This window comes from Bidens hawaiensis, unplaced genomic scaffold (assembly GCF_021521415.1).
Source record: "Bidens hawaiensis isolate Kalapana, Puna unplaced genomic scaffold, B.hawaiensis_p1.1 tig00001920_1, whole genome shotgun sequence".
Classification (NCBI taxonomy): domain Eukaryota; kingdom Viridiplantae; phylum Streptophyta; class Magnoliopsida; order Asterales; family Asteraceae; genus Bidens; species Bidens hawaiensis.
Window position 1 is genome coordinate 2,115,605 of NW_027491107.1, and position 18,981 is coordinate 2,134,585.

An 18,981-nucleotide genomic window follows, 5' to 3' on the forward strand; every position below is an offset into this window, starting at 1 on the left:
CTTCAACGTGCTACAAGTTGATTCGATGACGTGCTAAGGGCGAAGACAATTAGTCGACCTTAGGATTGTGTAATTAAAAAGTTTATTTGATTCTCAATGCATTTTTATTTTCATTTCACTATTTAACTATTGTGTACTTGCTTCATTATGAAATAAAATAAAAAAATTTGTTGTCACTTAAATAATGTTACGAGCTTGTGAACAACCTAAGTACCTCCCCGACATACTTCGCCCACGATCAGGGTTTTACAACAGGTTAATCAAAAGTATTATAAGTTACCTATACAAGAAATGGCAAGTAAGGTGTCGAATCCTCAAGGAATCATAGGAAGATAGTCAATGTCGTCGTTTCTTTGGCGATGTGAAGTAGTCCGAATAATGATTTGATCTAATGAAAACACAATTATCTTTTATGAAAACCTAATTCGATAAATCGTCAAACCCCAACTTAACGGCGGAACATGCCGGAGTGCGACAATATTTTTATCATATCTCAAAAGGTACTAAATAAAATAATGACAATAGCTTATTAATTTATTTCATATCACAATACGCAAGGGTTCACAAAACTAAACGAATTCAAAGAAATACCTCAATCTCAAAAGAAAACATATAGTTCTTTATTTTTATTCAAATCCTAATGTCCAACTAATGTCATTTATCTTCAATCATTCCATTTAGCTACATACAATATGCGTAAAAATAGATATATTTTGTCAACATAAAGTTTTGCAAGTAATAACAAGTTTGAGATAAATAATAATAATAAAAATGACAATTCCTTTGCAATATCATGTGTTACTTCAACTAGCATAACATTTAGAAACGTTGTCTTTTCACTCGACCCTAACATGGTATCGAGATACTCTGACGGCATATGATTACTCACCTTAGAATGGCAGGCAAGTTAGATAAGACGAGGAAGCGAAAATAAGCGAGCCGACAACTTTCAAAAATGCTCTAAAAATACAATATGATGAAATATATTTATAACCGAAAATAAACAAACTGAAATTAAATTACAATTCCAACTGTAACTCTTGTTATAAAAAAATTAAGAAATAAGCGAGCCGACTGACTCAAAAATAAAATAATATGAAAAAATAACAGAAAAATGCCATTTTAAAACTAAACATAACCGTACAAGAAATATTATATAATGCCGTACCTAACTCTAGGTATTGCGGAAACTAGGGCTAAACGAGTGTCGGTTCGTCATTGACCCGTGTGTTGGTATGAGACCGAATCCGGGTCGGTTAGGTTGAAAAAACGAAATATGACTAAAACATAAAAGGGTCTGAAGCTAGTTTGGAATGGTTCATGGTGAAATCAAAAGGTCCAAAACTGGCCAAGATGGAATTGACAATCAAAACCCCATCAATCATTATACTTGATCGAGGGCTTTCATTTAAAATATAAAAATGAACAACTTTCATGTTCAACATTTACGCAGGATTTGAGATAGAGTTTGTAATGAATAGCAAAGAACTAAAAGGTTAGAAAGCTTAGTTTATATAGAGATGGTTAGACTTAGGAAACAAGAAATCATTAGTTTGAAAAATTAAGGGTTTTTTTTTGTTAAAAATAAAGAAATCTCAAAAGATCTTAAAATTAAGGCTAGTTTTGGGGAATTAGTTTAGTTAATATATCTATAACAATATTAATGAAAATAAAATAAATAAAATAAAAATAAATAGGAAAAAAGTGTCGTACAAGAAAAATATATATTTGTTTTTTTTCCTTTTATTATATATGTGTTTCTGATTATAGTTGTATAAATAGATATTAACTTTGATAGATTAGAAAAAGAATCATATAGTTTTGTAAGTGAACTAATTTGAGCTTTCAAGATAATCCAGGAATTTAAATCTGGCCGGGTTTAAAATACAAATACAATGAAACGGAAAAACGAAATGTTACAAAGCTTAGTTTATATAGAGATGGTTAGACTTAGGAAACAAGAAATCATTAGTTTGAAAAATTAAGGGTTTTTTTTTGTTAAAAATAAAGAAATCTCAAAAGATCTTAACAATTAAGGCTAGTTTTGGGGAATTAGTTTAGTTAATATATCTATAACAATATTAATGAAAATAAAATAAATAAAATAAAAATAAATAGGAAAAAAGTGTCGTACAAGAAAAATATATATTTGTTTTTTTTCCTTTTATTATATATGTGTTTCTGATTATAGTTGTATAAATAGATATTAACTTTGATAGATTAGAAAAAGAATCATATAGTTTTGTAAGTGAACTAATTTGACCTTTCAAGATAATCCAGGAATTTAAATCTGGCCGGGTTTAAAATACAAATACAATGAAACGGAAAAACGAAATGTTACATTATTTCTTACTTTTGAAAATTTCGTCCTAAAATTAGAGATTAAGCCGTAACAAAGAGATGCGGTTACTTAGTCTTTATTTGGTCATCTTGTTCCCAAGTGAACTCGGTGCCACACTTGGATTTCCAACGAACTTTAAGAAGCGATGTGCGGCTTCGTTTGGTGTCTTTCTGTCCATAATTTCTACGTGTCTCTCGATAGCGTGCAAGGATTCATCAATTTACACTTCGTTGAGGGGTCTATAGAGATTAGCCTCGGTTAAGAACTTCTCGAGAATGGAGACATGAAAAGTCAGATGAACATTTGAGAGCTCTTGAGGGCGATCGAGTCAATACGTAACTCTACTAACCCTTTCAACGATTTAAATGGACCAACGAATCGGGGAGATAACTTGCTTCTTTTATCAAAACAAACTACCCCCTTCCATGAGGATACCTTAAGGAAAATATGATCACCAACATTGAGCTCGAGAGGTTTACAACGCTTATCGACGTAGCTATTTTAAGGGCTATGAGAAGCAAGAAGATTTTGGCGAATGAGTGCGATATTGCACAAGCTCAGGACCGGTGATTTGCGATTCACTAACCTCGTTCAAAAAATCGAGGAACGACATTTTAGGCCACGTAAATATTGAAACGGTGCCATGCCAATACTAGTGTGAAAAATATTATTATATGAAAACTATACAATCGGTAAGTGAGAGTTTGAATATTATTGTACCAAAGTCTAGTACAAACGAGTGTAGCATGTCTTTGAGAGTTTGAATTGTTTGTTTGGATTGACCATTGATGTAGATATCATGCTGTAACAAAAACAAGTATTTATATCACTTAAATACCTATAACGAGTACGAATAACTTAGGTTTTCTCCACAGGGAATCAATAGAAAGTGCAAGTTTGACTCATGACTTATTAATTAAGAAGCTAGGTAGACAGACGATGTCAAGCAGTTTGAGTGATTTAATTGTTAAAACACGATTACTCTTTGATTATAAAACAATATTAGAAATATAAAAATCTCCAGTTTCAGGTTGTGAAGCAAGTATTACAAGTAATTAAATCTATTTGGAAAGCTCGTTTAAATAAATAATCAAGAGACTAAATATTTGGCTCGCGGATTCTTAGAAGTTAATCTGAACACCTGGAATAGCTGGATAATGATATAATTGATTATCAGTTTTAGGTTTTGATGAATGAAATAAATACTATGGTTAATGTTAAATGGGTCAATGACGATAAGAACTCAATCCTAAATGTTGATGACCTCAAATCAATTAACTGATAAAATTTTAAGCATCCAATTACGAAAAAAATGTTTAAGCACACAAACAAATGTAAAGATTCAACTAACCGAATGATTAACCAAACCTTAATCCAAAGTTAAGGTTTAAAATATCAAAAATCCAAAATACAACTCAAACCTACACACAAAGATGGTCACGAGAGCTTTAGCCTAGCATATGAATCTTAAAGATCTTGATTCTTGGTTGGAATGATGAGAACATGGATGATTGTGGTGATTGTTAGGTGTTAGGATGGTGTGTGAGGCCCCAAAATCGCCACAAGAAAATTCATAATTCCTATCAGACCAGGCCATAAGCTACGGCCTGGCCACCGTCTCTTACGACGGGGCCTTAGGCTACGGTCTGGAACATACGGCTGCTACAGTACCATAACAATTTTTTCATTTTCTTGACATTTGTTTGCCTTTTCGTGTCCAGGTTTGCGTTCCATTAACCGTAACTTGATTCTTTGCCATCCTAGATACTCCAAATTATTCCCATTAAGCTCCGAACACCAATAAACATAAATCCACTCAAAGTAATTGTGTTCGATACATATAAACAATTGAAACACACAATATAAACACTTAAAACACGTTCTTTCACCCACACATCACATCCCACACTTATCGTTTTTTGTCCCGAAAAAGAGTCACAATGGTATCAAAACCTGAAAATGTCTTTACAAAACACTTTGGTTATTGTAATTAATGACATACTAACACAAAAAGTTGTGCTTACCTGTATTTTTGTCCAATTAAACCCATTCCCTAATACATATCGAGACAAATATTGTGTGACAATTTAGTAGTTCATATGATTAAGTGGGATCCACACTACAAAGGCCTAAAGCCGCCTTACCACGCTTCATTATGTTTTTACCGAGCCGGACCACCCCAACTTGACTTAAACCTTAAAATCAACTAATTAAATTTTTGCAAAACAAAGTGTACAATTTTTTAAACCCATATGTAATAGCTAAGACAATCAAGGATATTGTTGTCCACATAAACTCAAGCATCAAAGCCACCATAATGGCTATTAGATACAGTTAAGGTACAATTAAGTAACTAACTAGCAAGTGATCCCCATTACATGCATACCCCCATTATCAAGAAACACCCCGGAGTGCATCATGCCAGGTGAATATGCATGATTTGATATGTAGGGTTTACATATGTTAAATCTCAGGTAGATTCTTTCTTATTGGTATGGAACGCGTAAGAGAGACCAACGTATGAATAAAAACATGAGTGATCAACTCAATTGTTAAGTGTACGATGGAGTACATAATGATCATTTATGACCTTTTATCACTATTTTGAATAAGTGAATTGCACTGGCTGTGTAGCTTTTGCTTTATATTGGCAGTAGTGACTGAGGGTTTAGCTTTTTAGCTCAATTTACTATTTGTAAAACCTCTTAGATAATACAAATACCCAGATGACAAACCACATAAAGACCCAAAATCTCATAACCCCAAAGAATCCTATAAATACATGATTTATGGACATAAAACCATACGCCGTGAGGCGTTAACCACTTAAACTTGAAGTGTATATATATATTTTAGTTTATATCACAAGCCATCTAGCATACTCTAACGTTAAGCCTATCCAAGCATTGTTCAATATAATAGTCTTTTAGTGATCAAACTAACAAAAGGCTTGATTATGGCCTGACCTTTCATCGAAGTCCTTACATAGGCTTAGCTAAACAAACAAAACCTTAAAATGTTTCCAACTAAAATCAAGCAATTATAAGTTTCAATTAGGTCAACAACCAAATCGTCCCTTCATTCTTAAAAAGCTGAGCCTACCGACCCATCCTAAGTTAAGTATGTTTCCGTCTTTTATTATCTCATATATATTAGTTTTGAAAAACATTTCCCGATTTTTCTTTCATTTTCCATTGTTTTGCAACAACAAAAAATTAAAATTCAGGACATGTTTAACATTTATTAGTTTTCTCAAAACTCTTTGTTTCCAATACTTTCCCATATCCCCACACTTAAATTTTACATTGTCCCCAATGTATATTTTCATTTAACAATCGAGTATGGTACACGAAAACATAAACTACTTTTAAAAAACAAAACAAAGTAAAGAGGCACATTGTTGGGATAAGGAAAAGATATAAGGAAGATTGGAATCTTCTCAACCTCTCTGAAAACGGCTGAGTATGGAAACCGAGCATACTCAGGCCTCCCAGCAAGCTTTTACTTAATCTAGCAAGTTTTCTGCTTTCCCAGCAAGGTTATCTTTTAAAATTCCTCTTAAGTGTTTCTAGAATTCCTTTTAAGTGTTAAACCGAGCAAGGTTCACTATGTCTAACAAGTTTGTTCTTCAAGTCAAGCAAGGTTTGTTTCCTAGCAAGCTCTTGACTAAACCAAGCTGAAACCAAGTCTTTTGGAAGATCTAGCAAGGTTTATTCTTAATAACCAGTGGTCCAAGCAAGCTTGAAGGAAGTTAATAAAACAATTACTTAAGGACTTCTGTCGAGCAAGGTACAACTCAGAGCAAGCTACAGTGTTACCAGCACACTTGGGGTTGTTCAATAAGTTAAGTTAACAAAAGGTTGAAGGGATCTCTGAAGAACAAGTTTGCTCGTAGGACTATATCGAGCAAAGTTTCATATGGTCAAGAGGATTGAAGTCTGCTAGATGGATATTTTCTAAGGAAAATATCCTAAGTAATGTCTGCTTGGAGCCTCGAGGAACTGTTCCCCAACACAATTAATGGTTACCAGGTCTGCTTGACAAAGACAAATGCTACAAAGCTTGCTCGAAGACCTGTTTACACTTAGAATATTTTGTAATATGTTTTGAATACATTTAATCATTAGGGTTTCTAGAAGGGAATGTCAGATGTCAGGGTAAGGCTTATAAAAGAAATAATTTGGGGCACGCCTTACAACAACGTGACTACGGGAATATTGTGATTTGACGGCCGCCTCAATCCTGTACGGAAAGCTGCCATAAATCCATACATTCCACATAGAAACCCTAATTGATTTTCATTGTATATTTCGTAACATATATGGAATTCTTTGAGTTACTTTGTGTGTTTGTTACATTTCAGTCCGTTGAGCAACATTTAGAGTATTAGTGATTCCGCCATTAATATTCTATTGTTCTTACCTAAAATAGTAAGTCGTGAACCTTCTTGTCGACACTTATGTGTGGGTTACGACAGTGAGTGAGTGATCTATTGAGTGAGATATTCGGGACCGACAAGTGGTATCAGAGCTTGATTCTGCTATTTTGGTGAAGAAATGTTGCTGAATATTACCGATTTTGAAGATGAAGAATGACGTCATCTGACAACTGTTCCATTGATTTGTGATGTCAGCTGCCATGTTATTCATTTTTACCATATCTATAATATTTGTGAGGTTTAAAAGTGTCTTCTTTCTTTGATCTACATTAAAGTTCTTATTTTTATTGTAGATCTTGCTCTAATCCGTCCAGATATATCAAATCTAAGGATTTTATCCACAAATTTGATTATTTTTCAAAAGAGTGTTTAAGTTTTTGTTCAAGTTTATCAAGTTTTCTATGTTTTTAAAAATATTTCAAAAATACCAAAAAGATGTCTGGATCTATGGATGAGCAAAAGGTTTCTACTAACAAGATTCCTAAGCTGTACGGACAGGAGAACTACATCAAATGGAATGTGCTATTCGAAGTTGCCGCCTGTTACAACGATGTTGAGATGTGGAACTCTATCAAGAACGGACCCTATATATCGGATGGAACAGGAAACAATCTGACTATTGAAGCTCGAATGAAGAAGAAGGATGACAATGCACTAGCAATGATTAAGCTGGGTTTATCATGGGAAATCCTAACCAGTGTAGCTCATCTCATAACAGCCAAATAAATGTTTGATGCTATTGTTGAGATGTTCGAAGGCAACACCGAGTTGAAGAACATTAAGAAGGATCGTTTGAAATCAGATCTTGATCGCTTTAAATTCAGAGAAGGGGACAAACCGAGGCCTGTTTTGAATAGCTTCTTGGCAATTGCTAATGAAATTAGGACACTGACCTAACAATCACTGATTTTGACATGACCAAGAAGTTATTATCATCACTTTCTGGTGAATTGTATACTGCTAGCAAATTCATAAAAGAGAAGGCAAATTTTCCCCAATTGAAGCTAGATGACGTAGTTTGTTTTCTACAAGCAGCAGAACATGAGATGATATAGAACAACATGATAAAAGAAGACAAACCAAGTTTTCAAGTAACAAATGCCCTCATAGCACCAATGGGAAATTTTTCCACCAAAAATAAACAACATATTCCCATCATTAAAGAGCCAAGTGAATATGGTTGTGACACACCAAAAAGCTTTGTTGCTGGAAATGCAAACAGTCAATGTGGACAATCCAGGTTCAATGATTGATTGATGATCATGATACATCTTCTATGTCCAGTGGGCATGCTCCTTTTGGTGATGGAAATGCTAACCAAGGAAATGAATATCAAGCCTTGTTCTCAATGTTTAATGAATCCTACAATTCTTTTGTTGCAAAGAACCTGATCCATAACAGTGTTGTTCAACCTTGAGCAAATAGATGCTGATGACTTTGAAGACATGGATTTGAAATGGCAAGCTGCTATGCTAGCCTTGAGAAGCAAGAGGTTGTTTAATAGAACTGGAATGTCCTTTGTCTCTGGTCCTAATGAAAGAATTTTTGACACGTCAAAAGCAATATGCTACAACTGTCAACAACCAGGACATTTTGCAAGGGAATGCAATCAACCTACAAACTTTCAGAACAATCAGTTTGCTCAACCAAGAAATCAGTATCAATACCAGAACCAAAATCAAGGTCAGCAGAGAAACTTTAATAACAAAATCACCAGCAAGTAATTCCACAAAATCAGAATTTTCAAAGAAATAATCAGAACCCTCCACAAGCTCCCGCAAACAACAACATAAATAATGTCAAACAACAAAGGAACCAAGGCAATGTTGCATTAGCTGCTCAACAAGAAGGAAACTTTGATTGGAGAAATTATGCAAGTGATATTGAAAGACAAATGTAGCATTCATGGCTAAAATTGAGAGTGAATCTGAATCTTCCACATCTCAGGTAAACTCTCACTTAAAACTTGAATTACTTGAAATGATTGAATCACTAAGAATGACAGTAGGAAAGCTTCAAAGTGAGTGTTTCAAGAAGCAAAGTATGATTAATGCATAAGAGGCAAGTGACATGACTTATGAGGAAAGAATTAAAAGTCTAGAACAAGATTGTATGGACAGTTACATGAAACAGTCCAGATATGTCACTGAAATAGAAGAATCGAAAACGATGTTTCTTGATGAAAATATGAAAAACACCACTCTTCAAGTTGAAAATGTTTTATTGAAAAACGTAGTTTCAACTGGAAACATTTGTGGGAAGTTAAACAAGATCAAGGAGGAAGATAAATACAAAATTGCCCCTCCACCTTTCAATAACAACTACTCATTGAAGGTTGATAAGGAAAAGAGAAATGCCTTCCTTGATCAATTTAGGTAAGTGTTAAAGAAAATAAAGAATTCACTGAAAGTTACAAATTGGCTGAAGTTGATGAAAAGAGAAGTTTGTGATGAAAGAAGAGGTAAAAGTTAAGAAGAATGCTGAAATGTCTATTGGTGTGCAAGTGTCTGAAGATGATTTTGATGAAGACTATTTGAAAAAAGATGACTTAAGTGACTCAAGTGATCAATATTCAAGTGACTTAAGTCCACCAAGCAAGACTCCTACAAAAGATCTCACCCAAGATGAGAAAGCATCATGAATAGATGAGAAGGGAACATGTGCCAGTTGACTTAATGTGGTGGATCAAAAGTTAATTACAACTCAGTAAAGTCTCCAAGCAAAGAAGCATTTAAAGAGAAAAAGGTTAAGAACAAGAAGAAGACTGAATAAATTGTTAACAATGATCAGTTTATTCCTGTGTACCTTGTTTTCTCAAGTCAAGAATTATTTGATGTTGGTGAAGTAGAAAGTGTGGACGAATATGAAAGAAGACAATCAAGGTTTAGAAGAAATTCAGATGATGAACCAATCAATTTGGAAAGAATAATCTTTGTGAAAAGTTCAGTTGAAAGGCAAGACATCAAGATTGAAGAATTTGTACCATTTTCAATTGACTTTGGTGGTCTCAAAACTCAGAAGACAATTGGTATTGAGCCCCTAAGACCAAGTGAAAGATATAAGAAGGGAAAGTCAAGTGAGAGCTTCAAGGGTAAAGTATGGTGCAAACATTGTGATGAGTATGGACACCACACTGATTCTTGTCATGAAAGGTTTACCTTCAAACCAATTCATGTCCCAAATGAAACAATGTTTGGACAAGACTTTGGTTACTACAAGGAAAAGTATGATGAATATTTGGGAAAAGGAAAGAAGCCATTTGATAAGGTTGTGAGAAGGATTGAAGTGAGTGACAAGAAAGATAAGAAATCTATGGAAGAAAAGAAGGCTCCATTTACCAAACAACCTATCAGAATAAATCCTGACAAGGTTGTTAAGAGTATGAAATCTGTGGACCATGGGAAATCAACAAAGGGTGAAGAAAAAGTTAAAAAAGAGATGGTTAGGAGAAAGAAATCAAAAGAGTTGAATAGCGATGAGAAATTCCTTTTGAACATGGGTTTGAACCCCAAGGATTCCTTTGGAAACCAAGAAATGAAACAAAAGTGGCATGTGAAACATTAGTAACAAATGTGAAGAAAGAATATGTCATTGAAGAATGCAAAAGCATAGTCCCATATGTGAAATCACCATATGAATCTGGTTATGATTCAGATGATTCTGATGAATCATGTGAAGCTGTTTATGAGGACCCCAAACCCATTGCAACAATTGTTCATGTTAATGATGATTTGCAAGCTAATGGTGCTTGTATTTCATCCCTGAACTGATCATTTTTCTTTGATTTGTGCGAGAACATTCCAAACCAATTAATGATGTATGGTATATGGAAAGTGGATGTTCCAGGCACATGACATGTGACAAGAGGTTACTAGTGAATTATAAAGAGAAGTTTGAAGGACCTGTTGCATTTGGGAGTGATGAAAATGGAGGGAAGATTGCGGGGAAATGTATTCTAACCAATGGCAAAGTGTCATTTGATAATGTTCTCTATGTGGAAGGATTGCAATATAACCTTTTGAGCATCTCACAAATGTGTGATAAAGGTTATATAGTTGGATTTGATTATTCACATTGTTTCATCCTCAAACCCGAATTTGTGATTCCTCCAGATATGATTATGATGATGGCTACTAAAAATGGGAATTTGTATGAATTGAATATGAAGGATGAAATTTCTAGGGGTGGAACTTGTTTTGTTTCAAAGGCCACTGAAAAATGAAACCAAATTGTGGCATAGAAAGCTTTGTCATGCAAATTTAAAGAACTTGAACAAACTTGTTAAGGGTGAACATATAATTGGTTTACCTACAAGGGAGTTCAAGCTTGATGACAAATGCATTTCATGTCAAAAGGGTAAGCGGCACAAGTCATCACACAAGAAAAACTTGTGAATTCAATTGAACATGTACTAGAAATGCTTCATATGGATCTCTTTGGTCCTGTGAGTGTTCCTAGTATAGGGAAGAAAAGGTATTGCTTAGTGATTACTTTTCAAGATATACTTGGGTTTATTTTCTGAATTCCAAGGATGAGGCTGCTGAATTGATAAAAGGTTGTGTTACAAGGATTGAGAACCAATTGGATGTAAGGGTGAAAGTTATGAGAAGTGACAATGGAATTGAGCTCAAGAATGGAGTAATGACTGAATATTGTCTAGCAAAAGGAATTCTACAACAATTCAGTGCCCCTAGGACTCCTGAACAGAATGGTGTAGCTGAAAGAAGAAACATAACACTCATTGAAGCTGCAAGAACCATGTTAGAAGATGCTTATTTTCCAGTCACTTTTTGGGCATGTATTTGGTTTACCTACAAGGGAGTTCAAGCTTGATGACAAATGCATTTCTTGTCAAAAGGTTAAGCAGCACAAGTCATCACACAAGCAAAACTTGTGAACTTAATTGAACATGTACTAGAAATGCTTAATATTCTCTCTTATAAAAACACACACTAACACTCACTTTGAAGATCTAGTGAAGAGTTTGAAGGTTTGGAGGTCATCACCACTAATCATCATCATCAACCATCATCAACTATCATTAAGAAGAAGGATTCATCTACATTTGGTTAGATTGTTCCAAGTTTAATCATGTATTTGTTATTATCAATCATCTTAATGTTTATCATAATGCTCATTATGAGCTAAACTCCTTTTACCATCTAAAATCTATGAAGAAGCTTTGTTTTACTTGATAATTAATCAAGACATGTGATGTAGTCTAGTTAAGTACATGGTTATGTTACAATTATCTTTTGATGAGAAATGTTTCACCATCTTAAATCGCTAATTCAAAGTTGGTGGTTGTCAAATCTCATTGGCAATCGTTCATGATAGTTTCATGTTCTTGAAAGATAGAAATACTTTGATACATTATCGAAACATGGATCCTTATATTGTACTTAGAAATGATGAGATATAAGCTATGGTGTATTTTTCTAAACCTTGGTAATCCGAAAATGTCTTTTCTTAGGATATCAAATTAGCTAAAAAAACCATATGTTAACGGAATGTGTAATCATAACCTACTTAAATCAACCAAGGGGAGGTTGTGTGATGAACTACAACCACCCGAAGTTGTTAGAATTGATATTCGAGAAATTGAAGTCAATCCTAATCTTTCTACTTAACGAAACTACTTGCCAACTTAAATTGACATCATTGAGATGGTATGACATTAGGAAAGGGTGGACTTTAAAATGCGCATATCATCTCCTTAGTGCCAAAGATGCTCACTTTGGGTTAAGGAGTTATCTATCATATATTGCTACGGTAAGTTTATCACATGTCTACATATTAATTATCAATTCTAAAATGGAGTGGATTCTTGATCTTAGATGGTAACCTTCGCATAATTGAAAAACTCGTTTAGAATCTCTTTTCTTGGTCACCTATATATTATATATAAGTATTTATATTTTATAAAAGTTCAAAAAAAAAAAAAATTAAACCCCAAATGATTAAAACCTCCGATTAAAGTAAAGCTACGATTTATTATTAGAAACCTTTGTGTCCACGGATTGATACTTGGTTCTTACCAATACTATTCTACATATACGATAGGTACACTTGCCTATTTTGTGTGTGTTTAGTATTTGTAGAAATCACTTTTATAAATTTAAAAATACGATCTTGTGCAAAAGCAAATATCCAATCCTTCTATATTTCATACCACACGCACGCACGCACCAAGTTTTTGGCGCCGTTGCCGGGGACACGGTACGTTTCTAAGAACGATCCAAGTTTTAATTTAATCATTGTCTATAATTGTAAAAATTATTTTTTTTATTTTAACTTCTGTCTTATTTTATCCTTATTTTAAAAAAATAAATAAAAAAATTATATACTAAAATATTTAATTTTACGGCTAGCCTACTTTTTACCTTTATCTTACCTTTACTTTAGCTTCATTAATTTAGACCTTAGTTTAAGTTTTAAAATAGCATAGTATAACTCGTAGCTTAATTTTAGACTAACCTTAGCTAAGTTTTACTCTAGTTTACTTTTGATTTAGTCCCATGTATGTCCTCTACTTCTGAGCCTGAGCTTGTTTCTCCAATTTCTGAACCGGAACGACTCTTTCGTCGACGAACTCGTAAACGGACTATAGAAACCGCAGAAGCAATCAAAGACGAATCAGTAGACGCCACCACCTCAGGAGAAAATCAAACCGAAGAAATGATGGCGGCCCAGAACAATGAGCCGAACATGAGCCAGTATGCCAAGCCAACTCTCGAAGGCTACGACAAAGGAGTGGCTCCACCCGAAATTACCGAAAATTTCGAAATCAAATCAAGAACCATTCATATGGTGGAAAATTCAGTTCAATTTCATGGTATCCTTGACGAAGACCCTCTTTCTCACATATCTCGATTCTTACGAATCTGCGGAACCTTTAAAATCCAAAACTGTTCAGAAGATCAAATCAAGCTTAAACTCTTTCTTTTCTCTCTAAGGGGCCAAGCCCTAGAATGGATAGAATCTCTTTCCTCTGGTTCCATCACCACTTGGGACCAGATGGTTGAACAGTTTCTCCTCAAATATTTTCCGCCCTATAAAACTGCCAAATACCGAGCCAGCATTACCGGATTCCAGACCGATGATGATGAGTCGTTACACGCAGCATGGGAAAGATACAAAAGTCTTTTAAGAAGATGCCCACATCATGGACTGAGCGTATGGTTACAAGTACAAACTTTCTTTGACGCACAATCCAGTCAAAACAAACAGGCCATCGACCAAATCGCTGGTGGAGACCTGGGATCCAAATCACCTAACGAAGCATTTGAAGTCCTGGAGAAGGCTGCATAGAAGAGTTTCGCTTATAACCCACCAAGATCTACACCTACCCATAAAGGAATACACCATGTTGATTCCAACATCCTTGTCACAGCACAGCTTGAAGCTTTTTCTAAAAAATTCGAACAACTTCAAGCCGAGCTATCAAAAACCAGACTCACCTATGACACTTGTGGAGGAAATCACAAGACGAGTGACTGTAAACAAGTCATTATGGCCATGGAAGAAGTCGATTTCATCGCTCGACAGAACAACGCTTTCAGCAATAACTACAATCCAGGTTGGAGAAACCATCCAAACTTCAGCTGGAAAGACGGAGGTAACACTCAATCCCTACCAGGATTCGAAAAGAAACCGATGAATCAATCCTTCCAACCCAATCCTCAATACCAAGATCAAAGCTCGAGTAGCCATCAAAATCCAAGCTACTCTAAGATCGAAGAAATGTTAATCCAACTAATGACCAAAACAAATGAAGTAGAGAAGAAAGCCGACTCAAGAGCTGTTGATATCAGCGGAGTATTATTAAAACATGAAGCCGATCTCAAAAGTCAACAAGCATCACTTCAGAACCTAGAAACCCAAATCGGACAAATTGCCCGACAATTATCCGAAAGACCACCTGGCGGCCTTCCAAGCAACACAATCACCAACCCGAATGCAACAGCCAACGCCGTTACACTCCGGAGCGGTACGACCACTATTGTTTCACCAACCTCAGTACCAGTTATGGAGAAGAAGTCTCCTGATGAAACGCAGGAAAGGATCACCCAAACAAGCATAATCCAACCTAAGGAACCAGGCCGAACTTATGTTCCGCCTATTCCATACCCTGGAAGACTGAAGCAGGAGCGATTGGAAGCCTAATATGGGAAGTTTCTAGAACTATTTAAACAACTTCATATCAACATCCCTTTTGTCGAAGCTATTGCTCAGATGACAAAATATGCCAAGTTTCTCAAAGAAGTGCTGACAAACAAAAGAAAGCTGGAGGAGCTCTCACGTGTCACCTTAGTTGAAGAATGTTCGGCTGTCCTCCAAAGCAAGCTACCGACAAAGATGACCGACCCAAGGAGCTTTACTATCCATTGTCTCATAGGAAATTTATCTGTTAGCAATGCACTGGCTGACCTAGGAGCTAGTATTAATTTAATGCCTTATGTGGTTTTTGCAAAACTAGGGATAGGAGAACCAAAGCCCACCCGCATGAGCATTCAGTTAGCTGACCGATCCGTTAAATATCCTGGGGGCATTGTTGAAAACATGCTTGTCAAAATTGACAAGTTTGTTTTCCCAGTAGATTTTGTGATTCTAGACATGGAGGAAGACAAAAGTGTACCTATAATTTTAGGAAGACCCTTTTTAGCCACTGCAAAGGCTATCATAGATGTTTGCACCAGTAAACTCACTCTCAGGATCAATGACGAGGCAATCACTTTTGACATAGGAAAATCTATGCAATATCCACAACATCACGATGACACTTTATATTGTGTTGACATCATAGACTCCATCGTAAGTTGCTATATGCGAGATTCCTCCATCAATACTCCCTTAGAAACACAAGTCTTAGACAAAACACTCAACAAACCCATTTTAGAAAACGAAAATAACAACAACAACTACCAAGAAGAGTCAGAAACGATATGCGAAATCGTTGAAAACAATGAAAAATCAAAACCGTCAATTGAAGAACCACCAGCCTTAGAATTAAAAGAACTACCAAAACATCTCGAATACGCCTTTCTAGAGAAAGATTCTCAACTCCCAGTAATTATTTCATCTCACCTTTCTAAAAAAGAGAAAGACAAACTTCTTAAGGTTCTCAAAAACCATAAGAAGGCTATCGCATGGAAGATCATGGATATCAAGGGCATCAGTCCTTGTTTTTGTACTCACAAAAATTCTCATGGAAGAAGAATACAAACCCGTGGTCCAACATCAAAGACGCCTCAATCCCAACATGCAAGATGTGGTGAAGAAGGAAGTAGTCAAACTGCTAGATGTCGGATTAATCTACCCAATCTCAGATTCACCTTGGGTAAGTCCCATTCAAGTAGTACCCAAGAAGGGAGGAATGACGGTCGTAATGAACGAGAAGGACGAGCTAATACCAATGAGGACCATCACAGGCTGGCGAGTTTGCATTGATTACCGGAAGCTAAATGATGCCATAAGAAAAGATCATTTTTCACTACCTTTCATAGATCAAATGTTTGAACGATTGTCTGGAAAAATGTTCTACTGTTTTCTTGATGGATTCTCTGGATATTTTCAGATTCCCATCGCTCCTGAAGATCAGGAGAAAACTACTTTTACATGTCCATACGGAACCTTCGCCTACCGAAGAATGCCATTTGGACTATGTAATGCTCCGGCCACCTTCCAACGTTGCATGGTGGCCATCTTCCATGAAATGATCGAAAACTCTATGGAGGTTTTCATGGACGACTTCTCAGTCTTTGGAGACTCTTTCGATCATTGTCTAAAAAACCTAGACAAAATGTTAGCTAGGTGTGAAGAAGTAAATCTAGTGCTCAACTGGGAAAAATGCCACTTTATGGTAAAGGAAGGCATTGTTTTAGGACACAAGATTTCTCAAAACAGACTAGAAGTTGATAGGGCCAAAATAGAAACCATATCCAAACTTCCACCGCCAACTTCATTCAAAGCCATTAGAAGTTTTCTAGGTCACGCAGGTTTCTACCGACGCTTCATAAAAGACTTTTCAAAAATTTCAAGACCCAAGACCAAACTTCTAGAGAAAGACTTGACCAAAAATTTCTACCGACGCACCATTCATCTTCTCTGAGGAGTGTGTTGAGTCATTCAATGCACTAAAAAACAAACTTATCAACGCACCAATCATGACCACACCCGATTGGAACCTTCCATTCGAAATCATGTGCGATGCAAGTGACTTTGCAGTTGGAGCAGTACTCGGACAATGCAAAGAAAAACACTTTTACCCAATTTACTATGCCAGCAAAACTCTTAACGATGCACAAGAAAATTAAACCACAACAGAAAAAGAGTTACTAGCAGTAGTATTTGCCTTTGAAAAATTTAGATCATACCTAGTTCTTTCCAAAACCATAGTTTACACTGATCATGCCGCAATACAGTACCTATTCAACAAACAAGATGCCAAACCTAGACTCATCCGGTGGATCCTACTACTCCAAGAAGTTAAAGACAAGAAGGGAGCAGAAAATGTAGCCGCAGACCACCTCTCACGTTTAGAATGTCCAACTCCCAAAGAACTTCACAAAGAAATCATCAATGATAATTTCCCACATTAAGTCCTCATGCACATTCAAGAAGTGATAAAAGAAAAAGACGTAAGTCCTTGGTATGCAGACTTCGCAAATTACCTAGCTTGCGGGATCCTTAGAAAAGGGCTTACCCATCAACAGCGGAAGAAATTCTTCTCCGATCTTAAGTTTTACTTCTGGGAAGATCCATACGTATTTAGGATAGGTGCGGATCAAGTCATTCGTAGGTGCGTAGCAGGCAAGGAGGCCTTAGACATTCTCAAACACTGCCATGAAGGACCAGCGGGCGGAAACCACGGTACCGCCACCACGGTCAGGAAAGTGTTCGATGCAGGATTTTTCTGGCCCACTATATACAAAGATACAAATACTTTGATCTAAGCATGCGATGCTTGTCAAAGAGCCGGAAACATCTCATCAAAAAATGAGATGGCTCAAAAGGGCATTCAAATTTGTGAAATCTTTGATGTATGGGGAATAGATTTCATGAGGCCGTTTCCTAACTCATTCGGAAACAAATACATTCTTATAGCAGTCGACTACGTATCTAAATGGGTAGAAGCACAAGCTCTTCCCACTAACGATGCTCGAGTAGTTGTACGATTTCTGAAAAAGTTATTTTCAAGATTCAGAACACCAAAAGCCGTCATCAGCGACAGAGGTACTCACTTCTGTAACACCCTGATGGACAAGGTCTTAGCACGATATGGGGTTCACCACCGACTAGTAACACCATATCACCCGCAGACCAGTGGGCAGGTAGAGGTCTCAAATCGAGGAATTAAGAGAATTTTAGAAAGAAGTGTGGGGATGAATCGCAAAAATTGGGCAGAAAAATTAGATGACGCATTGTGGGCCCTTAGGATGGCCTACAAAAATCCCATAGGAACAACACCCTTTAAGCTCGTTTACGGGAAGGCATGTCATCTACCAGTAGAACTAAAACATAAAGCCTACTGGGTCCTTAGAGCAGTGAATTTTGATCTAACGTCCGCCGGAGCAAACCGGGAAGATCAAATTCGTGAGCTCGTGAAACTGAGAACAATGGCCTATGAAAATTCCTGGTCATACAAAGAAAAGACTAAACGCATACACGACGATCATTTAAAAGGAAATAAAAAATTTCAAACTGGCGATCGTGTATTAATATATAACGCTCGTTTATGTCTTTTCCCAGGAAAACTGAAATCCCGATGGTCAGGTCCGTACGTAGTTGTAACAATTTTTGACTATGGAACCATCGAAATTTCAAATTCAAACGGCCAGAAGTTCAAGGTAAATGGACATCGATTAAAACCATATATCGACGGTCCACTTGAAGAAGTATTGGAGGTATTAACCCTCCAAACTTCTTGATTAAGAACGTAAGGAAATAAGGTCTGGCCAAGACCTTCTAAAAACTAGGCCTTGTAAATAAATTATAAAAAAAAACCACGGGGGCGTGCACTCAAAAGCACAGTCCCGTGCCTAAAAATGCGGGCCGGCATCTACGCTGCAAAAATCTCAGTTAGACTGGTTTGTAACGGAATTGTCAGACTAAAAACACGGGGGCGTGCTTCCATAAGAACGGTGCTGTGCTTGGTTTCCTGTTTGGTTATAAAAGACACATTGTGTCATTGCATTCCTTG